The sequence below is a fragment of the Coenobita brevimanus genome, chromosome 54, assembly GCF_032717465.1.
Source record: "Coenobita brevimanus isolate Jiangsu-jjx chromosome 54, ASM3271746v2, whole genome shotgun sequence".
Taxonomy (NCBI): Eukaryota; Metazoa; Arthropoda; class Malacostraca; order Decapoda; family Coenobitidae; genus Coenobita; species Coenobita brevimanus.
The window spans coordinates 4,412,069-4,428,540 of NC_137007.1; the positions used below are offsets into that span (position 1 = coordinate 4,412,069).

The window sequence follows — 16,472 nt, forward strand, 5'->3', positions numbered from 1 at the left end:
CATGCCACAGCTAAGAGCAACAAGAAACCAGGCTAGTGCAAAACAAGCGTAGAATTGCTCTCGGACCTGCGGCGAGGCTCTTGCTTCGAACAGATTGATGGTCATTGGCGCCCGCCCACTTTACTGGGTCCCTTACCTTCAAAGGGCTCACTATATCAAGGTTTCTTTAGACCTTACACAATATGGACAGCGTTGAAGTTGCCGCGTCCACTTCTTGCCCGTGCGAGGACTTTGTGGCTTTCCTCTTCGGCCAACGTCTCTTCTCCAAACGCCTAATTTTAACAAATCCGCCAGAAGCAGAAGAACGCTGGCCATTCAATGACCTGCTGGCTATCGCCGCATCATTGAGGATGCAGTTTTAAATTACAAATATATATTTTCTTCATCTCATAATTTTATTTATCTATTTGCTTATGTATTCATTTTGGCATTAGCGTATATTGAAAACGATGACAACAGGCTAATACATTTATATGTTGAAAATCTATTTGTACTAAGAAGATAGGGAAGAGAGAGAGAAAGAGAGAGAGAGAGAGAGAGAGAGAGAGGAAAAAGAGTCAAGGATGCGACAGACAAAGACACGTACACAATGGCGAGGGAAAGTTGCAAGAGGAATGACATCACACAAGTATATACCGTACATACACCCCCAGACTACACACACACACACACACACACACAGACACACACACACACACACACACACACACACACACACACACACGGCAACACTGAAAAACGGTGCCATACGTCCACGAGAAAGCCCACACAGAAAAACGCACAGACGTACACAGGAAGAACCGCAAGTGTGTGTAATTTTGCGCTCAGGTAGTTGCGGGGATTGTGGAGTAGTGCACACGCTGGCGTGGTGGTCGTGGGGGGCTCCCGCTACCACCACTTTGACTACCACTATCACAAGAACTACTACTATTCTACCAGTATCATAAGTATTACCATGTAGATATTATCATTTAAAACTACTATTACTCTAGCCATTATTAGAGTACGGTTATAAGTGTCTGACAATTTTAAAAGTACATGTTAATTATCATATCTGTGGATGGAAGAATAGATGCAGAAGTGAAGTTTAGAATAAATGAAGTAGGAAAGGTGCTGGGAGGAATGAAAAAAGTGTTTAAATGTCGTTCGCTTAGAATGGATGAAAAGAGAAGGCTGTATGAGGGTGTTGTGGTACCGACTGCATTATATGGGGCTGAAACATGGAATATGGGTGTAGCAGAGAGGAAAAGTTTGAATGTAATGGAGATGAGGTGTCTGAGGAGTATGTGTGGAGTGACGCGTATGGATCGGGTGCGAAATGATGAAGTGCGAAGGAGAACTGGAGTTGTTCAGGAGATGGCTGGTAGAGTTGAGCAGAGGGTGTTGCGATGGTTTGGGCATATGGAGAGAATGGATAATGAGCGATTGGTGAAAAAGATAACTAGATCTGATGTGAGAGGTGTAAGGCTGAGAGGAAGACCACGAATAGGATGGATGGACAGTGTGAAGAGAGCGCTGGATGCGAGAGGGATGTCTGTTGAGCAAGGAAGAGTGGCTGTGCGTGACAGAAATAAATGGAGAGAAATTGTGAATAAATAAGTGATGACGCAGCCCTGAGGGGATATTCTCCCGCATTTGGTCTGATCAGCTAGTCAGGTCAGGTGCGGGTAAGGGGATGGGTATGTTATGATGTGGCAGGGGTAAACCAGTTCTGCTGTCGGGCCCTGCTGCGGATGTCACTGATTGCATTGCGCGTTGACCCTTGTGCGGTGTGGTGCGGTGAGGATCTGTCCGTTCTCCCCTTTGGGGCTAAGATGTGAATGAATGTGTTTGAATGGATAAGTAAATGGAGAGTGTGTCGTCCTGTCTCGGCTACCTCCCTTTCCTTGGGGGAAGCAGCCTAGGTATATAGATAGATAGATAGACCTTCATAAATAAACAACACTTTTCAATATTATCCCTTCTACTACATATATCCTAACTATTTCTACTACCATTCCACTTATCATGTCTACTATTATTACTACCACTGTTAATATTTACACCGCCATCACAACTACCACCTACTACTACTATCGTTAGTTAGCATTTCTATTATTTCACCCCTACCACTAACTTCCACCAGTTTCACCACCAGCACAGCTACTACCATCAAAAGCCAATATTATCAAAACTTAGAGCAATGACCTCCACAACAGTCAGAATTTTATATCCCTAACACATTCTAAAAGATGTACTAAAAATCTTCTGCCTCTGTCGAAATTCTCATCTTTTTTGTGACATTTCTCGTAAAACAGAAATATATCAATGAAAACATTTTATATACTTCTTTGTTGCATAGGGGTGATAAGTATATATTTTCTTTTATAACAAAAAAGTCATATATTAAAAAGAAGAGTTCTTAGCCTCAAAAACAGACAACAAGACGAGTAAACGAACAAAGGAAAAAAAATAGAATTGAAAAAAAGAGAAAAGTGGAAAAAGAACTGAAAATGGGAGGTGTGAGGGTAAACTAAAGAGGACCAAGCGTGTGGTTAGGGAGTGACGAGGTGACTTCCACGGCGTTTTGTCTCAGGTCGTCACGGTGTTGGCAGTTTGTCTTGGCGCCTCTGTGTTGGCAGTGAGTTGTGGCTTGTGTTGACATTTTGCCGTGAAGTTGGTGTGGCGGTGCTGTGTTGTGAGGTGGTCGATTACGATGTCTTTTGCAGGGTGGTGTTATTTGTTATACTGGCTAATTCGCTGGACACACACTAACTACAACTCTTCAGTCCTCCCCAGCAATTTTCAACACCTTAGTGCTAAGAATTACTGGTCATTATCATTATCAACGCCATTACAATCACACTTACGGCCTATTCACCACCACTACCACCACACTTACGGCCTATTTACTACCATAACCACCACACTTACGGCCTGTTTACCACCATTACCACCACATCCGTTAGCTAATACCACAACACCTGTACCGCCACCACACAATCTGCACTAATTGTAATATCACCACCACACTACTACCACACCAAACACAGATGTTTTAAACTGGGTGGCGTAAAAGCTTTTCGTCTCATCAGCTCACCCCATTTTCAGTCTCCCTCTCACCCCTCACCCCTCTGCCTATAACCTCCAGTCTTTCCAGTGTACAAAGAAGTAGAAAGGAAATCAAACATCAACGGAGCTTTTGGTCCTTTCGAAGCTGTTTGTTACATGATAAGTTATAGCTAAAGTAACTATTCTATCTATCAAAGACAATGGCAGGAATGTAGAGAGCTTGTTTTGGTATATCGAACGGAACAAAAGTGTGAGTCCTTCTTCCTTCAGCTTCCTTGGATGAGATGACTTTGCAGGCTACCAACCTTTTGGCTTTTGTAAAATAATAATAATAAAAAAAAAAAAAAAACAGTAATGCATCAGATGCTGGAGAGGGTGTGCAGATGTTGGAGTGTGTGTGTGTGTGTGTGTGTGTGTGTGTGTGTGTGTGTGTGTGTGTGTGTGTGTGTGTGTGTGTGTGTGTGTGTGTGTGTGTGTGTGTGTGTGTGTGTGTGTGTGTGTGTGTGTGTGTGTGTGTGTGTGTGTGTGTGTGTGTGTGTGTGTGTGTGTGTGTGTGTGTGTAAAATATCCCGCTCTTCTTCCACGACAAAATCTGGACTCTACCATGAAAAAAAAAAAAAAATCCTCAGAGTCATCATTTTTACACAACACCAGGCAAATGTTCTCCAGTTCTTGCATCTCTCTCACTCTCTCTCTCTCTCTCTCTCTCTCTCTCTCTCTTCCCTAAAGGCACATGAGGACGGGCTTCAAAGTCAAGGTGGAGGAGGGGGCATGGTTCCAGCGGGGGACTAGTGGTTATGGGGGACTGGGAGGCAAGAAATGAAAAGTACAAACCGGAAAGAAAAACAAAAAGAAAAAGAGAAGGAAGGAAGAAAGGAAGGAAAGAAGGAAGGAGGAAAGGAAGGAAGGAAGGAAGGAAAGATGGAAGGAGGAAAGGAAGGAAGGAAGGAAGGAAAGCACGCGAAAGAAGAAAAAGATACAGATGAAAGGAGCATCGAAGAAGAAGAAAAAAAATATGAGAGAAAAAATTGTGGGAATGGAGCAGTGCAGCCAAAATATACGAGGGAGAAAAGTAGAGGGGAATAACCAGGATGTGGAAGAGATGGAGGGGGTGGAAGGAGAGATAAAGGGGTTGAGGAGGAGGTGGATGGAGTGGAGGGGGATATAAAGGGGGGTGGATTGGAGAAGGAGGTGGAAGATGTGGAAGGTGGTGGAGGGACGAGGCGGGATGAAGGTGGAGATGCAGGTGCTGAATGGAGGGGTACTGAGAGTGATGGGGGAGGTGTGGGTGGAAAAGAAAGAAACGGGGGAGAGGAAAGGGGTGAAATAAGAGGTAACAGAGGTGGGGGAAGTGGAAAGGAGAAAGAGGGGGAGAAAGGGAGAAGGGGAAAACAGGTACAGGAGTGGGTCCAAAAAGAAAGATGATGCAGCACTGAGAAGGGGAATAACCTACCTCCCCTCACGTCACTATTATAAAGAAAAAAGGTAGGGAAAAACACACTGGAAACACACACACACACACACACACACACACACACACACACACACACACACACACACACACACACACACACACACACACACACACACACCTGAGAAGGCACGAAAACATAATAAACGCAAGTAAACACAATTTAGGTACTAATCTTATACCCAGCCAACAACCATAAAAACATAAAACTGCCTAATATGATCATGCAATAATTCTCCCTCTCTCTCTCTCTCTCTCTCTCTCTCTCTCACTCACGTCAGCCAGTAACAAATAACTGATAATGCAGCAAAAAACGTCAGTATATGAACCAGGAAGCGATGACTGTCGGACCACACTCACGTCCACGCCACATAACAGGTCACACACTCATTCCACACACACACTACTGCTACTCACTTCTCCCCCCCCCCCCACAACACACACTACTCGCTTTCTTATATTTGCTGTTTCACCATGTCATTCACGCATCTCGGCCTAGAAAGTGGTAATGTGCTCGCTGTATAAATAAATAAGATGATCTCGTGCACGGATGAACTAGAAGACTCAGGAGAATGAAGGAGGCCGGAGACTAGACCCTGCATGAGGCAAGGGAGGGAGGAGGCCTAGACTGCAGTTGATTGTGGCCGGCTGGGTCCCCACACTCCATTATCACACGGTCAGTGACACCAGCAGCCAGGACAGGACCAGACTAATTTATCTGAACTTTTGTCATTCTTTTTGCAACTGATCTATCCACATCAGTATCTACAAGCCAATAAAAAAATAATAATAATAATATGAAACACGAAAATGACAATTACAACAAGAACCACAATCTTACACAATTTCTTACTATCTATCTATCTATCTATCTATCTATTGCCAGACGCCTCAATCCCGTTTGGGGTGGCCACAAACAAATCGCCTCCAAGTCGCCCTGTCCCCCGCCATTTCACTCCCCTGCTCCCAACTCACACACCCCTCTCTCATATACCTCTCCACCCCATCTCTCCACCTCATCCTCGGCCTCCCCCTCCCTCTTTCCCCCTCCACCTCACTCACATACACTCTCTTCGTCAGTCTTTCACCCTCCATCCTCTCCACATGGCCAAACCACCTCAGTGTGTTCCTCATAACGCTTCCTATCACATCCACATCAACACCACAACGCTCCTTTATATCCTCATTCGTCAGCCTGTCTCTCCATGTGACTCCACAGGCTCCTCTTAAATAACTCATTTCCACGGCTCTCACTCTTGACTTGTGTCCTTCCAACAACGTCCAAGCTTCACTTCCGTACGTTAGAGTTGGTATCACAATACTGTCATGTAGTAACTTTTTCACTTCCATGCTCACTTCCCTGTTTCTTATCACTGCTTTCAAAGAACCAGCAACCTTTCTTCCCTGCTGTACCCTTTCAAGCACTTCACCCTCAAACCTCCATCCTTACTCATCACACTACCCAAGTACTTAAACGTACTCACATTTTCCAATTCCTCACCATCCAACCTCGCTGTACATTCACTGACTTCACCGCTCTCAAACACCATCACTTTACTCTTCCCTACATTCACCTTTAGATTCCGTTTCTTACACACTCTCTCAAACTCCTCCACCAAGCCTTGCAGCTCCCCTTCGTCTTCACTCAACAACACGGTATCATCTGCAAACAACAGTACAGGGAGTTTCCAAACACTATCCTCTCTCACCAGGGCCACTCCAACATCCACTACCCTACCTTGTACCTCTTTTATTACCCCATCCATGTACAGATTGAACAACCATGGAGACATGACACATCCCTGTTTCAACCCAACTTTCAAAGAGAAAAATTCACTTAGTTCACCATCCACACGCACTGCAGCCTTCGCACCATCGTACATACTCTTCACAGCATTCAACAACTTCCCATCTATTCCATATATTCTTAACACTTTCCACAATCCTAGTCTATCCACCCTGTCATATGCTTTCTCCAAATCCATGAACGCCGCATACAACTTCTTTCCCTTCTCTAGAAGCTTTTCCACTAAAGATCTGAGAATGAATATCTGATCTACACAGCCTCTTCCCTTCCTAAAGCCTCCCTGTTCTTCTCCAACTAATTTCTCTGTTCTTTCTCTAACTCTGTCAATAAGTATCCTACCATACACTTTTCCTATTATACTAAGAAGACAAATGCCCCTATGATTACCACACACTTCTTTTTCCCCTTTTCCTTTGTACAAGGGAATAATTATACCTGACTTCCAATCCTCCGGGACTCTACCTTCCTCCCAGGCCAATCTGCACATCTTCCACATCCATTCTACTACTATCTCTCCCCCATGCTTCAGCATTTCACCACACACTCCATCAATTCCTGGGGCTTTCCCTGATTTAACTTTCTTATAATCATATAAAATACACTATGAAAACCACATAATTCGTGAGGCGGCCAAATATGCAGGTAAATCCATGAGGCCAAGACAAACAGTGCCAAGACGAGGGCCCCTGAGAAGCCTGTAAGGTGTGACCCGGAAGATGAGCATAGTTGCGTTGGAGGGAGGTTATGTCTAGTGGGGGGTGTGAGGGAGACTGACCTATTAACACCATCATCTTCACCAGCTCTCACCCCCACTCACATTTTTCTCGCTGGCAACAACACATTCATTCACACTCTCATTTGTGTCATTTGCTCTCTCTGGTAACACTGCCCTCACACATTCACTATAGGTGTCTGTCTATGGTAACAAAACTCACCTTTTTGCACCTTTCCTCCCACTATCTCTTCTCCATATGACTGCTTTCACTCACACTTCTCACACTCACATTCTCACATTACTTCTCCCTGCTAACACTGCTCCCACTCTCACTAACATTTCTCTCACTGGCAACGCGGGTCTTACTCTCACTTCTTTCACACGCCTATCCCCCACATCCTCACATCCACCACTCTTATCTCACAAACTATTTTCCCACAAGGGGTAATTTCCTTCTGGCATCCTAACTCTCCTCTCAAACGCAATCTACTTTCACCCTTTTCACACACTCATCACGCTCTCCCACACCACTTCTCCTTCCAATTCCTTCTCACCTCTTCCTCTCTTACGTGTCCATCACATCTTCCTCTTTCACTTATCTCACATTCCTCTCCCACATCACCAGTCTTCCATGCTCATTCCATTCATCACATTTCTTTAAACTTCATTTCCCATCCTCCTTCCTACTCTTCCTGCCTCGTTCACGTCACTATCTTAATTATTTTCCTCGCTCTTGTACGATGACATATTTCACTTCCTTCTTGCTAAGCTCAAGGAAGATCTCTCATTTTGAAGGGGTCAGATTCTACCTCCGTCTCTCAGTTCACTTTCCCCAGACACACACCTGTCTCAGTGATGTTCCCAGCCTTGTGTACCTTATGGCTCTCTCCCTCCCGTACTCTCACGCAACCCTAGCCACCACCTTCCCACATTCAACACACGCAAACAGAGAGAAAAAAAGCAGCAAACACACACACACACACACACACACACACACACACACACACACACACACACACACACACACACACACACACTACAGAAAAAGCAGTACCAGACCAGAGGAATATACCGATAGCAGTTGGGAAAAGCTAAAATATATTAATCTTCATATGGTGAGCGAAAGAACTACAGAACACGATGCAAATAATAAAAACCAATGAATTACACCAGTAACAGAATAAGTAACTCTGACTATGCATCCACCTGTCAAATTTTCCAAACCATACAAACTGAAATTCACTCATCAAACGCACAAAAGTAAATATAGACAAACAAGCACATTGCCGAATAAACCCCATCGTGAATCATAATAAAAACCGACAAAGCAATTACCCGTTAAATTTAAGCTAAACATATAAAACAAACACAACTCAGAGTCAACACTAAACCATTAAAGAACCCCAAACCAAAGTCCAATTATAGAGTCAACACAAAACCGTCAAAATGTGAATTCTCCAAGTTGTGTGTAAACAGGCGAGAGAGGAGTCAGGCAGGGTCCTCTCGGAAACCTGACACTTTTCCTCGAGTGCGGCCACAGATTTCCCCTTCCGATAAGTGTTGGGAGCCCACAGACACGCAGGAGTCAGGGGGTGTGGGAGATGTGGGAGAAATTGAATTTGACCCCGTAGGGCTAGTTTATTGGACACCCCTTCCTCATCCTGTGAGGAGGCAGCGTCAGTAGATGATGACTACATGGGTGGCCAATAAAGGAGGAGTTATCTCATTGAGATTCCTCCCAGCTAGTTGTAAGAGTAACTTGGGCTAGAATTTACATGTTACTATAGTACACATAATTACAAAGATTATAAAATAAAAAGGACATATTGGCATAAGCGTTTGTGACAAATGGTAATGTGTATATATGGCCTACTTAATATATATATTTACACAATACATACAGCATATAGTGATGCTTCATAGGTATATAAATTTAAATTATGATTAGCGACAGACATTAAATTACAAAGTATTGCAATGACTATATATGTTACATGAGAGACAGTATGTCTAGATTAGTATACGTGGTGGAGTGTGACAGATATATTGACAAAAGGTAATGCGTATATATAGGCCTACGTAATATATATACTTACAATATATACAGCATATATTGATGCTGCATTGGTATATACATTTAAATTACAAGCAGCGATAGATATCCAATACAAAAAATAGTAGCACTGACTATATAATTATATTACATGGGAAATAGTATATCTAGTTCAGTATACATGATGGAGCATACCTAGTGACAGACATATAGGAAAGCTTTATTTACGAGTTGAATTTATGAAGGAGAGAGATGGGAGCAGCGAGGGATTAATAGGGGGAAGAGGAAGGATTATTATAGCAGCACGAGGAGGTAATGGGGCGACGGTGTGAGATTTAACAAGTAGGTGAGAAGCCCAGTGGCACCAGAGGGAAAGGGGGGAGCGGCAGGACAGTAATTGTGGGATTTAGAACAAAGGTGTGGAAAGAGAGAGAGAGAGAGAGAGAGAGAGAGAGAGAGAGAGAGAGAGAGAATAGGAAGGATTAGCAGCAGCATGAGGAGATTTTAACAAGTAGGTGAGAAGCCCAGAGGCACCAGAGGGAAAGGGGGGAGCGGCAGGACAGTAATTGTGGGATTTAGAACAAAGGTGTGGAGAGAGAGAGAGAGAGAGAGAGAGAGAGAGAGAGAGAGAGAGAATAGGAAGGATTAGCGGCAGCATGAGGAGATTTTAACAAATAGGTGAGAAGTCCTATGGCACCAGAGGGAAAGGAGGGAGCGGCAAGGCAGTAATTATGGGATTTAGAACAAAGGCGTGGAGAGAGAGAGAGAGAGAGAGAGAGAGAGAGAGAGAGAGAGAGAGACTGGGTAGGAGAGAAAGAGGGAGAAAGGAAGGATTAGCAGCAGCATGAGGAGATTTTAACAATTAGGTGAGACGTCCTATGGCACCAGAGGGAAAGGAGGGAGCGGCAGGGCAGTAATTATGGGATTTAGAACAAAGGCGTGGAGAAAGAGAGAGAGAGAGAGAGAGAGAGAGAGAGAGTAGGGGAGAGAAAGGATGGAAATGAGTGAGGTGCAGTAAGCAATTATGAGATTTAGAGGAGGAACCCACTGACAGGCTAAAAGATAACGACAAACACAGGTGTGGAGTCTTGAAACGGAGGGAGAGTTAGCTGGACAGATAGTTAGACATAGATAGGTGGATAAATAGCGAGAGAGAGAGAGAAAAAAAAAAATTAAAAATTATATTCCTCTTAGTATCTACAGTTACATTGGTGGAGCAAATCCTTTATGTTTTACAAGTATTTTAGATACAATATCGTTTTCCAACATATATTTTGCCTGTAGTTCAAGTGACAATAGTTGTGGGTTCCTGTATTCTAGCAAGTGTTCACACTCGAGAACATAATGGTGAAGTGTGTGTTTGTTTGGCTGATGACACACTCGACACTGTCTGGCCTCATCCTCCACCTGCCAACCAAGCTGCCAGGAGGGACAGGGATAGGGAGAGCTAAAGGGAGAGAAGAGAGGTGTGGTGGAGAGGAAGAGGTGTGGTGCATTTGGAGAAGATGGAGAGTAAGAGAAGAGAGGTGTGGTGGAGAGGAAGAGGTGTGGTGCAGGTGGAGAAGATGGAGGGTAAGTGGTGGTAGTGGGAAAGGTATAGATGTGAGGAAGAGAGAAAAGGAGAGAGAGGGGGAGAGGTGTAGTGGAGGAGAGGAGAAAGCAACTGGTGGGTGAAAGTCAGGGGAAAAGCCTCCTTAGCTTAACCACTGATATCTAAGTTTTCTCTCGTGAATAAAATCGTCTGATATTAAGATAAAAAATAATGCCTATGTGTACCTATAGTGATAAAAGGACTTCCTCATTTATCTCCACCCACAACCACTTCACCCTTCCACACCTGGCCGTCTCCCTCATCTCCGCCAACTTCCTTTACGGGCCTTAAGTCACCGCGGAGAATAAAGAATGGTGGAGTGAGGTCCTGGCTACCCTAAGGACTCTACCTCCACCAATACCACCTCCATTATTATTATTATTATTATTATTATTATTTTCAAACATCCCTTCGAGTATATATATAAAAAACATCTCGTGAAACAGTACCTGGACAAGCGTATTTTTATTTCCATTTGAACATTTTAATTACAACTACTAAATTATTATCACTCTTTTAAACACCACCTGTCTGCCTCAGAGAACTTCTTTATATAAACAAAGGCCTTTTATGTATTCAAGTACATATAAGACAACTACAGTACTTATTCAAACATTGCCTTCTCTAGTAGCCACCCCAGGCAACAGGACTCTGTCTGTTTGGATCAAGGTATCCTTATCAGCTCAAGTAACCTCACTGGGATTAGTTTAAGTACCACTCTTACCAATACAATCATCAGTCCCATCCCCAGTACCAAAGAAGAATAGTGAGGGAACCAGCAGGCAATAAAATGGACGTGGGAGCACAGAAGTTACCCCCTCGTAAAACAACAAACACTGAGGTTAATTTAAGCGTTGGGTTGAACTTGGCAATTCGTAAGGCAAACACAGCCAAATTAAAAGCTAACTCACAATACTACGACCACACCAGAGAGGAGGTGGGTAGGTTACATCCACAAAAGAACCTACACAAGCCTCTGCTTCCACCGTCTGTGCCTTGTTACTCCATTCTACTCTCCTGTCCTAAATTATACTACTGTCTACCACCACCATCTTCCGTTTCACCGTCTGTACCTTTCATTTCCCACTACCCTCTTCCTTAACTCCTGTCACTACCATAACCTACACCATACCGCTTTCTAGTATATTCTGTTTTACCGTCTTTGTCTTGTATTTACTGTATTTAACCCCTCTTAAACCCCCCAGTGACTTTACCCCATACGACCGCACAGGGGGAACTCTGATACTCTCGTGGCTCTATACAGCGGGCACTGGGAGCACAAAAGGCCGGTGCACAAGGCCTCATTTCCATAATAAAGAAGGGAGTGGGGCGGGCGCTTTGAGGTCAAGTGTGTCTGGGGTCCTCAACTACCCTGCTACTCGCTCATTATCGGGAGTTCTGCTCCGCCACAACCTATTCCTGTGCCCCGTCCCTCCACGCCCTCTGTCCCCCTCCGCCCTCTCGCCCTTCATCACCTTCATACACTCTCCTGGCACGACGCTCCTACTGTTGGCCATTATTTTAAACACTTCTCATTAACGACATTTTATCTTATTCATGATGCTTCCGTAAATGCTTAATCTGCAAATAAAACTATGTGTATAATCAAGTAATCTTACGCACTACTTACGCTCAAGACAGACCCCAGTGGCCAGCAATCTATTCCTGTTCTTTGTCCCTTCGTACCCTCTCTCTCCCAACTCCCCCACCCCGACCTTTTATCTCCTCCATACACACTACACGCGCGATCCTCCTACTGTAGTCCATAGATTTTATCTTGGCCAAACTGGATCACGTCCCCATACCTGAATGGCGAGTCGTGATTGGATGAACCTTGACGGAGAAGAGACACAAATATTTACAAGTTTTCTCGAGCAATGTAACCTTTATCCACAGTCTGTTCAGTAACTCTTTATTATTTCCTGCACCATGTGATTATATATTTATTCTAGGTAATGAAGTGAGGTTAGCGGTTATACAAAAGGATAAGTATCATCCAACGTTGTTAACTGAAAGACAGAAAAGCTGTAGCACTGTCTTTCCTGCAATCATCAATCAAGTGAAAGCTGGATGGGGCACCAATCAAGAAGCTTCAGATGGATTAGCTTATACTGCAGCAGCATATAGGGACAATAAAAGATGCCTCCTATTGCAGCTCCCCCCACCCCCAAAAATACATAAATAAATAAATAAATACAATCATGCCATAATCGATGTCTTCTCATTATTTTTTTTATATTAAGTGACAAAAAAAAATCGTATTATAAATCAGTATTAAAAAAAAAAAAAAAAATTCATACCGTAATTAATGTATTCCTTCTTTTCTGTATTAACTTTTTTTTTTTTTTTTTAAGGAGGGAACTTTTAAGGACAGGAGAGACGTGGGGATTCCGTGGTGGGTGGAGTGAGGGGCGTTGTAGTAAATAACTGACAGGGAGATGGGTGACTCTGGAAATTGGGTACTAAAATGAATGAGTGAGTGCGTGAGTGAGTTCGTAAGTGAATGAATGAATATGTGAGTGGGTAAGCCAGTGGGTGTGTAAGTGACTGAGTGGACAACTGAATGAATATGTCAACTAGTAATTCGATCAGTGCGTGAGTGACTGAGGGAGGGAGTGAGTGAGTGAGTGCCTGCGTAAGTGCGTGAGTGAGTGAGTCGGTAAAAGGTCGGTGGTATGTGACTGCTACCTGCTACCCTTCCCCTCCACCTTCCTCGTTGTCCTGCCTGCTCATCCATTTATATTTTCTTGGGGCCTTGTTTACTATCTTAAGCTTAGGTCACATTTACTAATATTCTTGAGCTTAAGTGGCGAAAGGGATACTCTCTTATTACACTTTTGTCTTCACTCATGTAGATACCATTCACTTCCCATCAAAACAAGAGGGAATATCAGAGTGAATAAACACGAAGAACAAAGTGATTTCTAATACCAGTAAGCTACAATGTGAGGCTTGTTTAACATGCATACTGGTAAGATCCTTGGTATAAATGAACCATTATCTCTTCTATTTGTTAACTCCCCAGGCAGACAATTATCGCAATATCTAAAACACTTCAAGTAGGAATTATGGAACACTACGCAAACATGAGGTCTGATACTAATTTCGAAGGATGACTCGCTAATTGGGTCATAAACCTGAGTCCAAATAGTTTTCTCGGCACAATTGTGGAAAACTATGCAAACATGTGACCTCAGGCTATTGTCAAAGACCATCTCGCTAACTCGACCTCTACTATGAGTTCGTCCAACGTTCATACTGGTCGGTAAACTTGTAAACTTGTCCTCTGTATTAAGCAAGAGTGGGTGAAACTACTACTAAAATATCTTTGTTACCACCATGGGAGACTTGGGGAGAGCTCGAGCAGTGAAGGCGATAGGTACAGTCTCCAATAACCCATTCAGTAAGCCAACCTCATGTTTATTTTATTCTTGCGTCCATCAGGCGGACTCTTTCGGTATAAGTAAGTCTTCACTCACCACTTCAGAAGAATAGCCTCATTTCCCCCCTGCCATTAGACGATATTTACTTAGCCTAAGAAAGACCTCTTGTTATGACGGAACTCGATGGTTTCATTTAACCCCCTTGGTAAAATAACCTCTTATCTTTTTCCTTTCTTGCCACCAGCAGAGGATTATATTTAGCTTCAGGGAGGCGTCTGGCAGTGAGAAGGGCTGAGAGTGACAGATGGTGGAGATCGTGTGGGGTCGTCACCTGAGGCTGTTCCTTGTCCTTCCCCCGAGGCGTGTCCTTAGGAGGCCCGCCCCCTCCCACCCTTTGCTCTCTGTCCTCTAAGTTCTCCTCTTCTGTCTACCGCACCTTTCTGATCCCCCTTCTGCTTCATCTAAAGCTCTCCCTGCATGCTTCTGTCTATCCCACTATGTTTCTACCGTCTGCTTCTGTCTACCTCATCAAAAGTTTCTAGTGTCTGTTTCTGTTTGCTTCATTCAAAGTTCCTCCTGCCAGCTTCTATCTACCTCACCAAAAGTTTTCCCTGTCTGCTTCTGTCTACATCATCAAATGGTCCTTCTGTCGGCCTCACCATAAGTTTTCCCTGTCTTCCTCGATCAAAAAATTCTCTTCCATTTATCAGGCACAAGAGTGGGTGCCGAGGGTGAACTGGACAAGATATTGGACTGGGGAGGTTTTGGACTGCTGCTCCGATCCTGGGTGTTGCAGGGAACAATTTTAGGATATGAATTCGACATTGACATCATCCAATTCACTGTTCTCCCATATGGACCCACCAACGCGTCACATATACCCTACATCACATCTGACTGACATATCCCACGAGTATTACAATTAAGAATGTGGGATTTAGTGATTAAGCTGTGGCGTTTGAAGGATGCTGAGGATAATTTTGCTGTTTATATGTAGTAGATGGATTACTGGACCTAGGGAACGGACTTCTTAGCCACCATACTCCTTTCTTCCTCCAGTCTATCTCACCGGTTCTCGTTACCTGCATCTCCTATCTGCCTCACCTTTCACATCCCTACTTTGCATCTGTCACCTTTCACTTATCACCACCAGTTTTACTCACCTGCCTGTCTAGCATCTCCACCTTTGTTAGGCCACCCAATCCTTTATTCTGCTTATCTTTCAAAAGTAAATCTGTCACAAGGCAACAGATTAAGACAAACTAATTCAATGCAACCTTGTAAAATATCAACACAAATTCTGAGCCCATGGAAGAAAGGAGGGTTTAGTTTAGGCGCGTACGGCCGAGCAAGCACAAGATCAACAGAAGGAGCAGCGACAACAGGTGGGAGTGCAGAAGACAGGTGTGTGATGGGGCAGGAGGGCGGGGCAAGGGGGCAACAGGAGAAAACTGGGGGACGCTCGACCTTACAGTACCCGTAGATAAGGCCCAACTTCCCATACCCACCCACAGGACCTGGGGGGAGGGACGCTCAACCTTATCCCACCTGTCCAAAAGGCTCCTTCTGCCGTATCCTACCCCTTCGTCGACTCCCTCTGTTTACTTGGTGTTTTGTATTCGGCTGACTCTCCCGCCGAGCTCATCACGTGCTGTTTCTTTGATCAGCTGTGCATCGCTGACCATCTCGCAAGGCAAACACACAAAATATCAACGCAAACACAAGGTGGTTCGGAAAGAGTTACACATCGGTTGCAAGGCCGTTTTACTTGTCAATCTTGCATGAAAACTACGGAAGACAAGCAAACACTGATAACATAAAAGGTGGGAAAGAGAGTCTGGATAATGACAACAGTGATGATGATGATGATGATGATGATGATGATGATGATGATGATGATGATGATGATGATGATGATGACGATGATGATGATGATGATGATGATGATGATGATGACGATGATGAAAAAAAAACTATATATCTGCTGTATGTTTTATTTCCTTGTCAAAGGTAAATGAAAATTACGAGGGAAAAAAGTGCACAGAAAAAAAGTGCACACAGATTATAATTATGACCACAAACAAACAATGGATAAAAAGTTACACATCAGTTACGGGTCCGTTTTGCTTGTCAGTCTTGCATAAAAACCACGAGAGAAAAAAAAAAAGGTTACACAGTGATTCAAAAAGCAACACAGCATTTCTTCCTGTTGTGTCTTCATGTAGAAAATTACAGCAGAAGAAAATGAACATATTTCTGTATTTGTCTTGCATGAAAATTAAAAAAAAAAAAAATCAACATATAAATACAAGTAAATAATGACTGGAGTGTAATGAATATAGTCTTTTACACTGGCAGACATGAAAGTAAAAGACACTGATTTTTTATTTTACACTCAAAT

At 43.5% G+C, this 16,472-nt stretch overlaps 1 protein-coding gene across 1 annotated transcript in view; it reads right to left on the bottom strand.

The window, feature by feature from the left end:
* ec (ubiquitin specific peptidase echinus) overlaps positions 1-16,472 on the bottom strand; it is a 651,602-nt gene that overhangs the window by 87,369 nt on the left and 547,761 nt on the right. The gene's annotated exons all lie outside the window — the stretch shown is intronic.